The sequence below is a fragment of the Eurosta solidaginis genome, unplaced genomic scaffold (genome assembly GCF_040869045.1).
Source record: "Eurosta solidaginis isolate ZX-2024a unplaced genomic scaffold, ASM4086904v1 ctg00001046.1, whole genome shotgun sequence".
NCBI lineage: Eukaryota > Metazoa > Arthropoda > Insecta > Diptera > Tephritidae > Eurosta > Eurosta solidaginis.
In genome coordinates, this window is record NW_027136889.1 from 544,056 (window position 1) to 556,947 (window position 12,892).

Here is a 12,892-nt window from a genome sequence, read left to right on the forward strand (position 1 = left end):
TTACCTAAGCATAAGTGACTTATGATTATATATAGTTTGACATCTCATACGCTCAATTGCTATTCCTGGAATTTAACCAACTTAACTTAACTTTTCAATGCAGCATTACCTGAGTTATTGTATGGGCTGAAAAATTGGATGAAAAAACCAAACCCTACATTGGGTATTTACGGCAATTTTCATTCCCACATTTTATTATGAGTTCCTTGTTTACAGAAAAATCAATACAGACTATATATTTATACGATCGTGTGCAGAGCCTACGATATTAGACTCACAACGTAGTTCATACCTCTGAAGAGAGAAGACTTAAGGCTCACGATGGGCATACTTATTGGATACTGCCTTCTGTGTTTCTTCTAATTGAAAAAGCTTATTTCTAAAATTTTGATGTTTCTTTTCCAGGGGCGTGAACCCAGAATCTTCGGTGTGGTAGGCAAAGCAGGCTACCTTCACACCCGTCGGTCAATAAATGCAGTTGCACGAAGTGCGAGCTGCAAGAGGAAACGGTTGAGAACGTTCTGTTTTCGTGTGCTGCGTTCGCCAGGTCAAGGTTCCTGTTATAAGGGGTGGCAGAGTTGCCAGATCTCAAGACCGCAATTAAGCAAGGTCCCAGAAAACTTCCGGTATTTGTCAAATGAACGGAGTTATTCTACTACATAAATCCTGGTACCCGATAGGGGGTAACACTATGTACACATTCAGTATATGCGAAATCTTTATCGACCAGCCAGTTCAACCTAACCTTAACCCCAGGATTTGTTTTACGAGCCCTGGAAAACCTTAATCTCTCGGCAACCTTGCAATTTGAGCAGAACTTCTCTTAAAACTTGCGTCATGCTGCTTTTTGTTTGTTTCTTCAAATTCGTGAAATTGATTTTATCTACATTTTTGTGACAACAGCGAGCGACATCTGCAATATAGATGAATTTTTGCATTGGTTTTGCAGAGAGGCGACCCCGCTTAAAAAACATTTTTTAATTAAAATGTTTTTGGATTGCTGTTCTTGCATATGAACCCCATAAAAGCTGTTTAGTTCGTATGAATTTTCTTTCTTTATGGCAAAACGAGGAACAGATTTTTCACTGCTGTTGAAAAATTTTGATTTACAATTCAAATCAAACATTTTGCTGGCCAGAATTAATTTTCAACTCGTTAATGTCAACAAAATTTTAATTATTGGGACTAACGTCCAACCTACTTCCAGCGCTTTAGATATTTGCAGATATTAACAAAAACTCAAATCTACTGTTATTTCTTACCGCTATAAAAAAACTGTTACCAACACATTTACTTTTTTAAACCATTTTTTTTTTATTTATAGGCTTTTATTAAAAAGCAAGCCCATTTGTTTGCTACTCCCTTTCGACCTGAAATCACTTGAGGATACCAAACCGAAATCATTTTCCTGAACTCATATTTTCAGTTGACAGATGAAAAGAGTTATCATTTGTGCATGGTCTGACAACATTAAAGGAAAATAATAAAAAGAAAACGCTACAATTTAAACAATGAAAAGGAGAAGTTAAAAAAAAAATCAACAATAAAACTGTCGCGGTTGAAATGAAAACAATAGCAAACAGCAAATTGTAATTGTAACAGCAGTGACAGAAGCAATATTGCAAACTTTTATGCATACATTGGTCAATATGAATGCTGTTGAAGATATAAAAACAAGACAGACGGGATCTTAATGTGCATTAACTAGATGGTAAAGAATTAGCTTAATAAATTAGGTTTAATAATGACTAGTTTCCAAAATGACTTTCTTAATTTGATATGGTTTTGCAGCATTTTCGATGACAATACTAAAAAATCTACCTATGCTATCAATAATCAAAAGAAAAATAACAATTTCGGTGCATGTGACATGTGTCATCGATATTAGAGTAACCACCTAGCAATAAATACAACATTTTTCTATTCCCAAAAAACACGACGCATTTCGGAAGGGTTCAGGGAGTTATATATTATTTCTAATTGCTGTTTTTTTGTGCAGATCCCTTTTCCACTCTTATTTGGAACCCAAAGCTACAAATAAAGTTTTTGTTGTAAAGATGGAGATTCATGCTATTAGCGAGCTTTGGGCATTACTGGTCGTAGGGCTTTTGTTTAGCTATATTTTATAAAAATAATTTGTTAAAAATAAACGATTGTGAGCACACAAAGAAATTTATTTGTACTATGGCGCTATTGTGAATATTCGATTAGAACTAACACTGCATTGCCGGCAGTTGCTAACATTCGCCAGATGACAGCGCAAGCGCATGTAAATTTTTATTGATAGAAGGTTGATTGATAGCACATCTGATTTCTGTTGATATGTGATATGAGACTATTATATTTGTTGCGCAATATGCACACGGGTCCGTATAGTAATTATAAATTCCGGCAGGAAAGATAACATATATGAGGAATTTCAAACCTAAACATTTTTGAGTTATAAATGGGATTTAACTTTACTTTCTAAAATCTATGAGAAGTGAAAAAGCAGCAAATTAAGCCATTCCGAAGAATACGTTTCAAATCGCAATATTTTCATATAATTTTTTACATTTTTTTAGTTGAAAATATGTGAAGTACAGGTATAATCCTTGAGGACGATTTGATGATTACTTTAATAGTACTTAAGGCGTATATCAGTACTCCACAACTGTTTCTTATACATTAGAAAAATGTGGTCGAATTTAACCTGCAATGTCCTAGGCCAGGACCACCTACTTCTACTTCTTAAGATTACTACATGGAACACCCAGGGATGAGAACTTTCCGAAAAATTACAAAAAATTACTTAATAGACCACTCACAATTAAAGCTAGAGCTGAGGCATGTACTTCATATTGGAGCACTAATATGATGAAAATGGTATACTTGACCCAACTCTTTCTTTAAAGGTCGCTTAACTAATGGCATCCGACTTTTTTATCAATAAAATGCAAATACTATTCACGCCAATAAATTTCAAACCAAATTCCAATATATAAGTGTTTTAGGCCAAAATGCAATTATTACAAACAATTATATGTCTTAATTTCAAATCTAGTTTTCTTATATGTAAATGTGATTTTTTGGCCTGTATATTTGTTCTATGATAACTGATTCAATGTCAGAACCATTATTTGAAAATGCGTTTCTACTTACGACTTAGCACTTTCTCTCATGTATTTAGGAACTTGGTACAAGTCAGTGAGAGGGAGATACGGCTCACGATAGACCTGTCGTTAGCGGCGTAGCCTGTTATGACAAATATCGATAAGCCGAATGACAGTGAAATAGATGATTGTTCTTTTGTCCAAAATATGGTAGGGTTTAATATTTCTCGAAGGTCTGCAAGAGGACTGCACCCACTATATATAAAATTAGTAGATTAATGATAAACACCCGAGGCCCGAGTTATGTAAAAGGAAGCTGACTTCGTAATTATTTGGAGCTTTTCGGCCGATAAATTAAAGACAAAACACAAGGTTTCTCTTTTCCTCCTACGCGTTTCGATGAAATATTTTCATCTTCATCGGGGAGAATTCAATTTACAACATTGCAAATTTTAACATTTAAACATAAATAAACAAAACTTTACATTTTATCTACTTCACGTTTCCTGCTTCGTCCATTGGCTGACTTCATCAGCATCATTTCCTGTATACCAATACGGTGCTAAAATTTAGGTGGATGCAATGAAGCACAGGCAGTACCGAACCCACTCACCTCAGTCCTACGCAGAGGGGCTCTTCAAATTAATTCAGTTTACCGCATATCATTAGCATAAGAATACCGTAGAATCGTAGCTGGCAACAAGACGGAAGAAGCAGTACTGCAGGGAAGGGGACCATATAAGTACTTCCCTAACTGAGGCCGAGGTTGAAGCGTCCACACGGAAAGGTCCACCTCTACCTTACTCAATTCTAAAAGGGACTAAACTGTCTATACTGCACTAATACACCGATAAAGGTCCACCCTTCTCCGTATGCGCACACTTCTCCCAAGAACCATATATTTAAAGAATATACATCTCAGCAAACAGAAAGATGGATTCTGACGTCATTAGCGTATTAGTAGCCATAGAATTCACATTGCGCACCACACCCTTGCCCTGAGTAATGGTGAATGCGGCCCCGGAGTTTCTCGGGCAGTTGGAGGTTAAGTTTAAGCGGATAGCTTTTAAATGAGGAAGAGAGTCAATGTTTCTTTACAAAGCATGACCTTACTTACTTAGTTACTTAATTGGCGCTTAACCGCTTAAATTGTTATGGCCGCCCAATAAGATGCCTCTTTCCTAGGTTAACTGGCGCCGATTGGTCCCACCAAGGGAATTTAAATCGTTTTTCACCTGGTCCTGCCATCGGAGTTGGGCCCGCCGTTTCCGTCTGCTCGCGTAGGCGGATTCCGATAAAAATATTTCCTTCACATAACATGGCCAATCAAACGTAGCCCCTGCATTTTGATTTGCTGGACTATGTTGATGCCTGCGTAAAGCTCGTACGGCTCAACATTAAATCCTCTACGGCATACTCCATCACTAACGCGTAGGGGTCCGAAATCCTTTCGAACGACTTTTATATCGAACACTCCCAGAGCCGAATTATCTGATGTTGTCATGGTACACGCTTCGCCGCCATATAGCAGAACGGGTACGATAAGTGACTTGCTGAGTATAATTTTCGTTTGCCGAGGAGAGAGGAGTTAACTTTTCGTTCCCCTACCTAGTCCAAGGTAGTACTTATTGGCAAGAGTGATTCTTCGCTGGATTTCAGAGTTCATGTTGTTGTTTGTATTATTGCTGGTTCCCATATAAACTAAATCTTTTACCATTTCCAAGTTATTGCTTTCAACAAAAGCGTGATTGCCAAGGCGCAGGCTCTTAGTTCTCTATTCTTCCTTCTTCCGATATCTATTGTCTATAGGACTTTTAAAGCGAATCAAAATTTGAGTCTGCCTACCTGTTTACTTCCATTCATGCACATATACAAACAGCATCCTATACTTATTTCTGCGCTTCCAACCATCATCTGTACGTATGTGTTTTTATGCACTCGTGCATGTAAGTTTGCGTGATGATAGATCTCTAAGCGCCATCATAGTTGTCTCGCATTCATCATCAGCTGTCGCGCCTATTCATACATATATTTTCTTACTTCATCTGTATTAGTGCAGTTGCATATCGGAACACTCCTACCACTCAATCCAATTTAGGGAATTTTAGCATGAATAGCACAAAATGTCATTCTCTCAACGGACATTTTGTAGCAACTGCATCCGCTGAGCCGTTTAAGAGCTGCATTGCTACCGCATGCAAATATTGTTTGTCTTCTTTGACAGTCATTTGATTTTGCACTCTAGAGTCTAGACTTTAAATATAAGGCATACTATATTTAGTTGAATATTTTAAACAACTCTTGGAATGGCGTTATTTTGCGGAAATTTTGAAGGTGATTTTAACAACGTTCAAGCGGAGGCCATCTGCAGGGCAATTTCACGACATAGCAACCAAGACTATTCAGTTGCATGGCTCGATTTTGTGCTCAGAAGTTTTCAGCGCAACAATACGAGTTGGCTCCCATCGTTACATGGATACCGGTAGTTACAGAAACCTCCAGGGTGAAAAAAACGCAGGTCGTTGCATACCACAACGATTAGCGAGTTCATGGAAATAGAACTTTGCGACATTCCAAAAAATCGCCCTTTACTTACCGAGGCTAAAGGCCACAACGGTAACTCTGTATTTAAAAAAAAATACTCTCGACTCCAGCTTAGCTGGAAAAAGGACGTTTAGGTGAGAACAAAATAGCTCTGATAGCATACTACATCTGTATATAGGCTTTCGGAAGAAACTGGGAACTATCAACGCATATCAACCATGGCATGTACAACACAGTCATTCGACAAATACCACCATGAGACATGAACGCTGGTGGAACACGATAGACAAAAAAAGAAATCAACAGAGGCCTAGCAAGGTGCAAATTCGAGTTCACCTGGGAATGTCAGATGTAGTAAGCAGCGCTTGTTGTTGTTGTTGCAGAAACGATAAAGACGCTCCCCGAAGGTTTTGGGCAGTGTTATTGATGTTGACCAACATGGTTCCATGAGGAACTTGACGTCGTTAGAGCCTCGCCCGCGGAATCTCTGAAGCTATAAAGCTTTATTTTGCGTTTGTCATAAGGCTTTCATATCATCCGAATACGGCCACGCGATGATAGTAGATGACATGGCAAGGGGATGCTTAAACGGGATCATAACTGAGCTAGCGTCTGACACTGACCATAATACGACGTTTGTTGACTTTCAGGTGCAGAACATAAGATATAATGCGAGGAAAGAATGGTCGCGAGGTCTAGACAGTTGTAGGGACATTATAGTGTAAATAGATGGCTCGAAAAAAAGGAATTGAAGCTAGAATAAATTCAAAGCATGGCTTATGCAGCCTCTTCCATGCGAATTTTTATGGGATAGAAAGAGCAGCCAGACTGCTCCAGGATAGTACGGTCCCAGAGAATATTGTAACGATATTTGTCGACAGTCAGGCTACCTTAAAAGCATTAAAATCCAACTTAAAAAAGTCGGATATCGTGCGGAGGTGTCGAGCATTGCCAGTGTCTATAAGACATTCAACGCATTTTCTGCATCCCTGCGCACAGTTATATTGAAGGAATTGAAGGATAGATAGCTCCATACGACCACCGCTGGATGATATCCTGAAAAAAATCGAGGAATATGAAATAAGGGCAACGGACTTGCTGTGGAAAAACCGGGATTATTGCTAGGTCTAAAGATCCGTATGGCCATGTTTGGATAGAAAAGGAATCAACTCCCTTCTCAAAGCTTCAGTGATAGTACTTATGGGTGTTATGTTGTTGTTGTAGTGATAGGGACACTCTCCGAAGGCCTTAGGGAGTGTTATCTATATTCACGGTCCTTTGCCGGATGCAGATCCGGTACGTTTCGGTAACAAGCACCACAAAGGTACTAGCCCGACCTTCTCGGGAACGCATGCAACCTTTTAGGCCAACACGTGCTCCCACCCCAAGTTCCGCAGGAATTCGGGGTCTCCAAAGCCTCGGCAGTTAATGAAACCGAATTCGTCATGGGTAGGTGAGGTTGACAATTAGGTTGGAGAAGCTATATATTGCACTGGCAACCCCTTCAGAGGGTTGCGCTACACAACCCCTTGCATCAATTTGGTATTTTATTCACCTCTTACGACAGGCATACCTACCGCGGGTATATTCTAAGTCCCCTAACCCGCTGGGGCTTATGGGTGTTATCCTAGGTCGTTGTGTTATTGCGTTGATACACCGACGGTGGCGCAAAAAGCTCCCTCCTCAGAAACTGGCAGAATGAGGAGGATGCCCAGGACGTATAAAATATCGGAGTGCACAGATTTTCGACAGCAAAGAGATAGCAATGGGGATTTTTCGTTTCTTCTACTAGGTAGTACTCTGGCTGGACGAGTTTGCCGCCACACGGTACTTACTCCAAGTGGAAGTGTGAGAAGTTCTCTTGCACTCCCATTCAACCTAACATAACCCTCTGCCCCAAAAACTTTATTTTCCTTCACAGGAGAGTTAAAGTCATCAAAGAAAAACTTTATGACTAGTTGCGGAGGAAACAATTTCAAGTATTACTGTTTGCTCCTCCAACACAAGCAGCGCAAAATACAGGATTGGATATGATGTGTGCTTACTCAGGAAATTAAGCAAACACCATTACACTTAGTATCCCTCTACGTACCTTAAGCAGAAAAGTTAGAATATCATGCCTGCCTGTACTTCAATATTTCTTTGCTGCACCAAATTCACTGCTAATATTCCTTTTAAATTATTTAATAGCACTGTTTGAGCAAAGACCAAGTAAAATTTTGTGTGAGTAGGAAGGAGCGCAAAAAATTGCATAATTTCGCGTCAAAATAGCAGTAAATTTGACTTCCTGCGCTGGAATCACCATCACATCCGCCAATGAAACTCGATATACTAGTGATAAGGTAACACCGATTAAAGTTTGTTGGGGATAGTGAAAATTAAATTTAATTGGCTGCAGTTAACTTGGAAAAACAATAGAAAATTTTGGTTGAATTTATTTCGCTAGCGAAATTTGGAAAATTTGCAAAATTTGTGAACTTTTAAGTTAGTAACTTACATACATTGAAACACGAAAGACAGGTTTGTGAGACAATTTTATTTCGCATAAATCGAACAAAATTTTTGCTTTTTATGACATTTGTTCTCGAGATTTTATGAGATGCGATTGAACATTTATATGCATGTATGTATATTTGAAAACAAATTTCTTCGCAAGGCTTATAAGGTAATCGAAGTTATACTCATTCATCAATAGGTCCGTCAGCCGTTTGCTGAACGATTTTCCAAATTATGCCTGCAAATTGCTCATTGTAATGGGATCTTATTGGAAATGAAGGACCCCGATATAAGTATAATGTAACGAATTTTCGGTATTTCTGATTACTATGCAACTTCTGCTAACGTTCGAACCGCTGAACTGTCGAATAAATAACTCCAATATACAGTTTTGCAAAATGGTCTTTATTAGACTACTTTGGGCGTAGTACTTCACAACTATACTTCACTTCACAAATAATACCGTCCTTAAATCAAACTGATTAGTTATTCCGCAGCTTGCGCTGCTTTTATACTCCCGTTACCTCGCTCGCATATTTCTCATTAGGTCTAGATGTTTCACGCACATGACTTCTAGAACAGTTGTATCTCATACTTGGTTATTTAGCTATATACATATATATCTGTAGTTTATTCTTTTCTTCTAGCCATATGCGTGTGTATGCGTGGGTAACAACTTCTGCTCTTAGCTGACGGCAACATATGTGTTGCTGATTATATATGTGGAATATTCTTATTTGCTTTGTACATAATTGTGGCTGCTTGCTTTAATGTGTACATGTAAATACTTGCTTGCTGTTTTTGTTGTTGCGATTATTTACTAACAGCATAGTTATGCAAATATTCGCCACAATAAGTTTAGTCAATCCACCTACATATGTGAAGTTCAAGTAGAGCCCGAAAAAGTTTCACAAAATAGTGCTTTTTAGGCAAGCTTAAAAGTTAAGTAGAAGCATAGTGACACATTTTATAAAAAAAAAAAGTATGGCGCAACAACCTTCGAAGAGACTTTAGGGCGAGCTTCTCTTCCCATTTGCGTTGAAATAAATTTTTCCTACAAATTGGCGGGACGGAACTTACTTGTTTGATTCTAACACCGAACGGCATCTGCAAAGCAGATGAGTTTTCACCGAGAAGCCTTTCATGGCAGAAATACACTCGGAGTGCTTGCCAATCACTGCCGAGGGTAGACCCCGCGGCCGAAGTGAAATCCTATTAAATAGTTACGCCAAAGTTAATAGTATGAGTTTTGCTACAGGTATGCTTGTCATAGGAAGCGACAAGAATATCCAACTGACTCAAGGGGTTATGTAGCGTCACCTTTTCAAGGGGGAGCGCAAATATCAACCTCAGCTACCTGTGGTGAATCTTGCCGAGGCTCTGGTGACTTCAAGTTTCTCATGGAATTAGGGGGTGAAATATTTGTAATGAATGAAGATTAATAATTTAACTTAAATCTTCTGCGTTTCGAAATTTATTTTTGTATGATAAAACTTGTAAAATTTAGCGTTAAATATTCTCAGATGCCTAAATCACGAATAAAGCTCCAAGTGGAGATATGTTATTACGTTTAGAAACTTAGTTCAGATATAATTCTTTAGAATGCAATATTGAAATATTTTGTATCACATTACTTTTAAACTTTTTGTAAAAAAAATTAATTTAAATTATTTTTCCCGAAATTACAGCAATTTCGTATCAATACATTTTTTATGCATACGATGAACAAATTAATATTATTAGTATTATTTATGTATGAATATGAAAGCTGATCTTCGTCGGTAATAGTATACTGAAAAAGGTAAAATAAACAATTAAATGTGTCTAAGTTCGGGTGCAACCGAACATTATATACTCAGCGTGAGCTTCAATTGTACATTTTATTTCAGATAAATTATTTTTTTACATAACAGGTGGCATCGCCCGTTTAAAAGAAAAATGTCTGCCCATTTCCTCTTACAGTAAAACTTTATAAGTGAAATATCATTGATTCAAAACTATTTTTTGCTAAGTTATAACTTATTATTCTAGTCTACGACCCTTTTAAAAATCTTTTATATAAAAGTGGGAGTGGTCTTTAACCGATCTCGTCCATTTTTTCTAGAAATATTTTCTGCTATAAGGAAAATATTTTTTTTTTAAGGAAAATATGTGCACCCAATTTTGTTACGTTATGTAAATTTTTCTTCGAGTGATGGCTCCCGAAACATAGAAAATTGCTTAGTCATAAAAGAAGCGGCGCTACGCCCAGTTTTTAAAACGTGAAGTTTTTCCTATTTATTGTTATAAATCCAGTTCGGAAATGAAATACCATTGATATGAAGCTCTTATTTGCAAAGATGTAGCTTAGTTTATTCGTCCACGAACCTTTAAAAAATCTTTTTTTATAAAAGTGGGCGTGGTCCTTAACATATTACGTTGATTTTTCTTCAAAGCATTTCTTATAATAAAGGCAACATCTCTGCCGAATTTAATTAAGATAGATTTAACGATTTTTGATTTATGATTAATAATATTTGTAAAATTGATTTTATCACAAGTGGGCGGTGCCACGCTCATTTAAAATTTTTTTTTTTTTAATTTTTATCGAGTCTCAAATTTCAACATTCTAGGTGTATTATTTACTAAATATTCAAGCATTTTGTGTTTTTCAAAATGTTATATATACAAAAGGTGGGCGTGGTTATCATCCGATTTCGCTCATTTTCAATACCAATCTATTCTATTCTGGGTGCAGGTAAGTTCGTGTACCAAATTTGGTGAATATATCTCAATATTTACTCAAGTTATCGTGTTAAAGGACAGTCGTACAGACGGACGGACAAGGCTCAATAAATTTTTTTTCGATACTGATGATTTTGAAGTCTGGAAGCCTATATCTATCTCGATTCCTTTATACCTGTACAACCAATCGTTATCCAATTAAAATTAATATATACTCTGTGTGCAAAGCACGTTGAGCATAAAAATTCGAAATTTGTTAACTCAATTTTCCAGAAGAATAGGGAAGCGCCTTTTTCAATACGTTAATGTACGTAGCGCATAAAATGTTTTTCAGTTGATTGCCGAGATATGCTTTGTAATGATAAGAATACTTCGGTATAAATACAGCTTTCAATAGATAGATATATCATAGAACAAAACAGCGATGAACTAATACATTCGCAATGTACAGAAAACGCGATAAACTGACTACCATTTCCATATGCACCAATACAAATAACATTTTTTACAAGGCCAAATATTAGTAAATCGAGTATACTGTTCGGTTGGAATTGAATTGCGAAGCCACGACGTATTTATAATTTCGAAATTGAAGATTTTTGAGTGAGATCCCTATTCATATGAATATCATCGACATCAAAATTATCAGCGGCAGAAGGGAAACCGAATTAATAATGTCGAAAAAGTAAACCTAAGAAAAATTGCATACATATGGGTATGGAATATTGAAAATTGTCTTAATCGGGCAAAGCCCCCTACACATTTTCGATATAAAAAATTTTTAAAAAATATTTACCTTTTATTTCAACTAATCTTGAACTCTACGGCCTACTTGGAGAACGATCAGTTAACTTTTTAATTCGGAGTTAACCTGACTTGGGGTAAACTTGTGCATTGTTTAAATTAACTCTAAGTAAAAAAATAACTTGTGGTTATCGAAGTGGGCCTAAAAGTAATAAATTCGAAACAAAAAAAATTTATTAATTAATTAAATATAATAAACGAAATGTTGAAGCTTTTGGCTTTTGAAGCTTTTAGTCAAAACTGACCAAAGTTATCGTGCCTAAATGTAGACCGAAATTGATTTGAGGAAGTAAATAATCGAATTAACTAGATGAAATTGATTTAGGATCACATTTTAATGAGGGATTACTTGCACGATCGGACCAATGTTGAAGTGGCTATGCCTTTGTAGCTAGAGGCCCTATAGAAAAGCACTGGAATTTTACAATAAATTTTATTCATTCTGGGATATTTGATAAAATTCAAAGTATAATTAGGTAAATTAATTAATGCTTTTTTTTGAGCAGAAGAAGGTCCGAATAAAAAATATGTTCGGGGTGGAAATGTTTGCTGGCCCGAGGATACCCACGTCATACCCATATATATCTCTTAGGTTTCGTTTTTTTAAATTTCTTTATATAGAAAAATAGCAGTGGCAAATTTGATCAAATTTCGTCAATAAAATTTGCACTTTTTTTTTAGGAAAAAACTGCTATGAATTTTATAACAGAAACTATGCATACTAATCCCAAAAACGTTTTCGAGAATTCCTAAAATTTCTAGCTGTTTCGTAACCAAATCTGTAATCTGAAAAAGTGGAAGTTATAGCTCTCTCAAATTTCGCATTGATTTTTGGGTGTTTTCCATACAAAGTGTGAACATTTTGTTTTTTTTTTTTGGTATATGGAACAAAATCTGAAACATCCTTCAAAGAAACAAGTTTCAAATATCGAAGCGAATTTTGTGAGACTTATGAGGTGTACTTTGTTATACTGAGATTGGCTAGGCTACAAAACTGCATACTCAAAAAAATTCGTAGAATTTTAAACAGCGAGTTCGAAATTTTCGAAAATTTTTTAGAATTTTAAAATTTTTTCTAATACGTTTTTGGGATTGTTTTGCATGGTTTCAGTAACAGAATTTATGGTAAAATTTTTTTATTTTTATAGGCGTGGCTTTATGTCAGCTTGCTTAGCAAATGTTACAACAAAAATCGGTTAAATTATTGATTTTATCACGACAAGTATTTTCTG

The 12,892-nt window shown here is 36.5% G+C and overlaps 1 long non-coding RNA gene across 1 annotated transcript in view; it reads left to right on the plus strand.

The window, feature by feature from the left end:
• LOC137235665 (uncharacterized) overlaps positions 1-12,892 on the plus strand; it is an 85,913-nt gene that overhangs the window by 2,749 nt on the left and 70,272 nt on the right. The gene's annotated exons all lie outside the window — the stretch shown is intronic.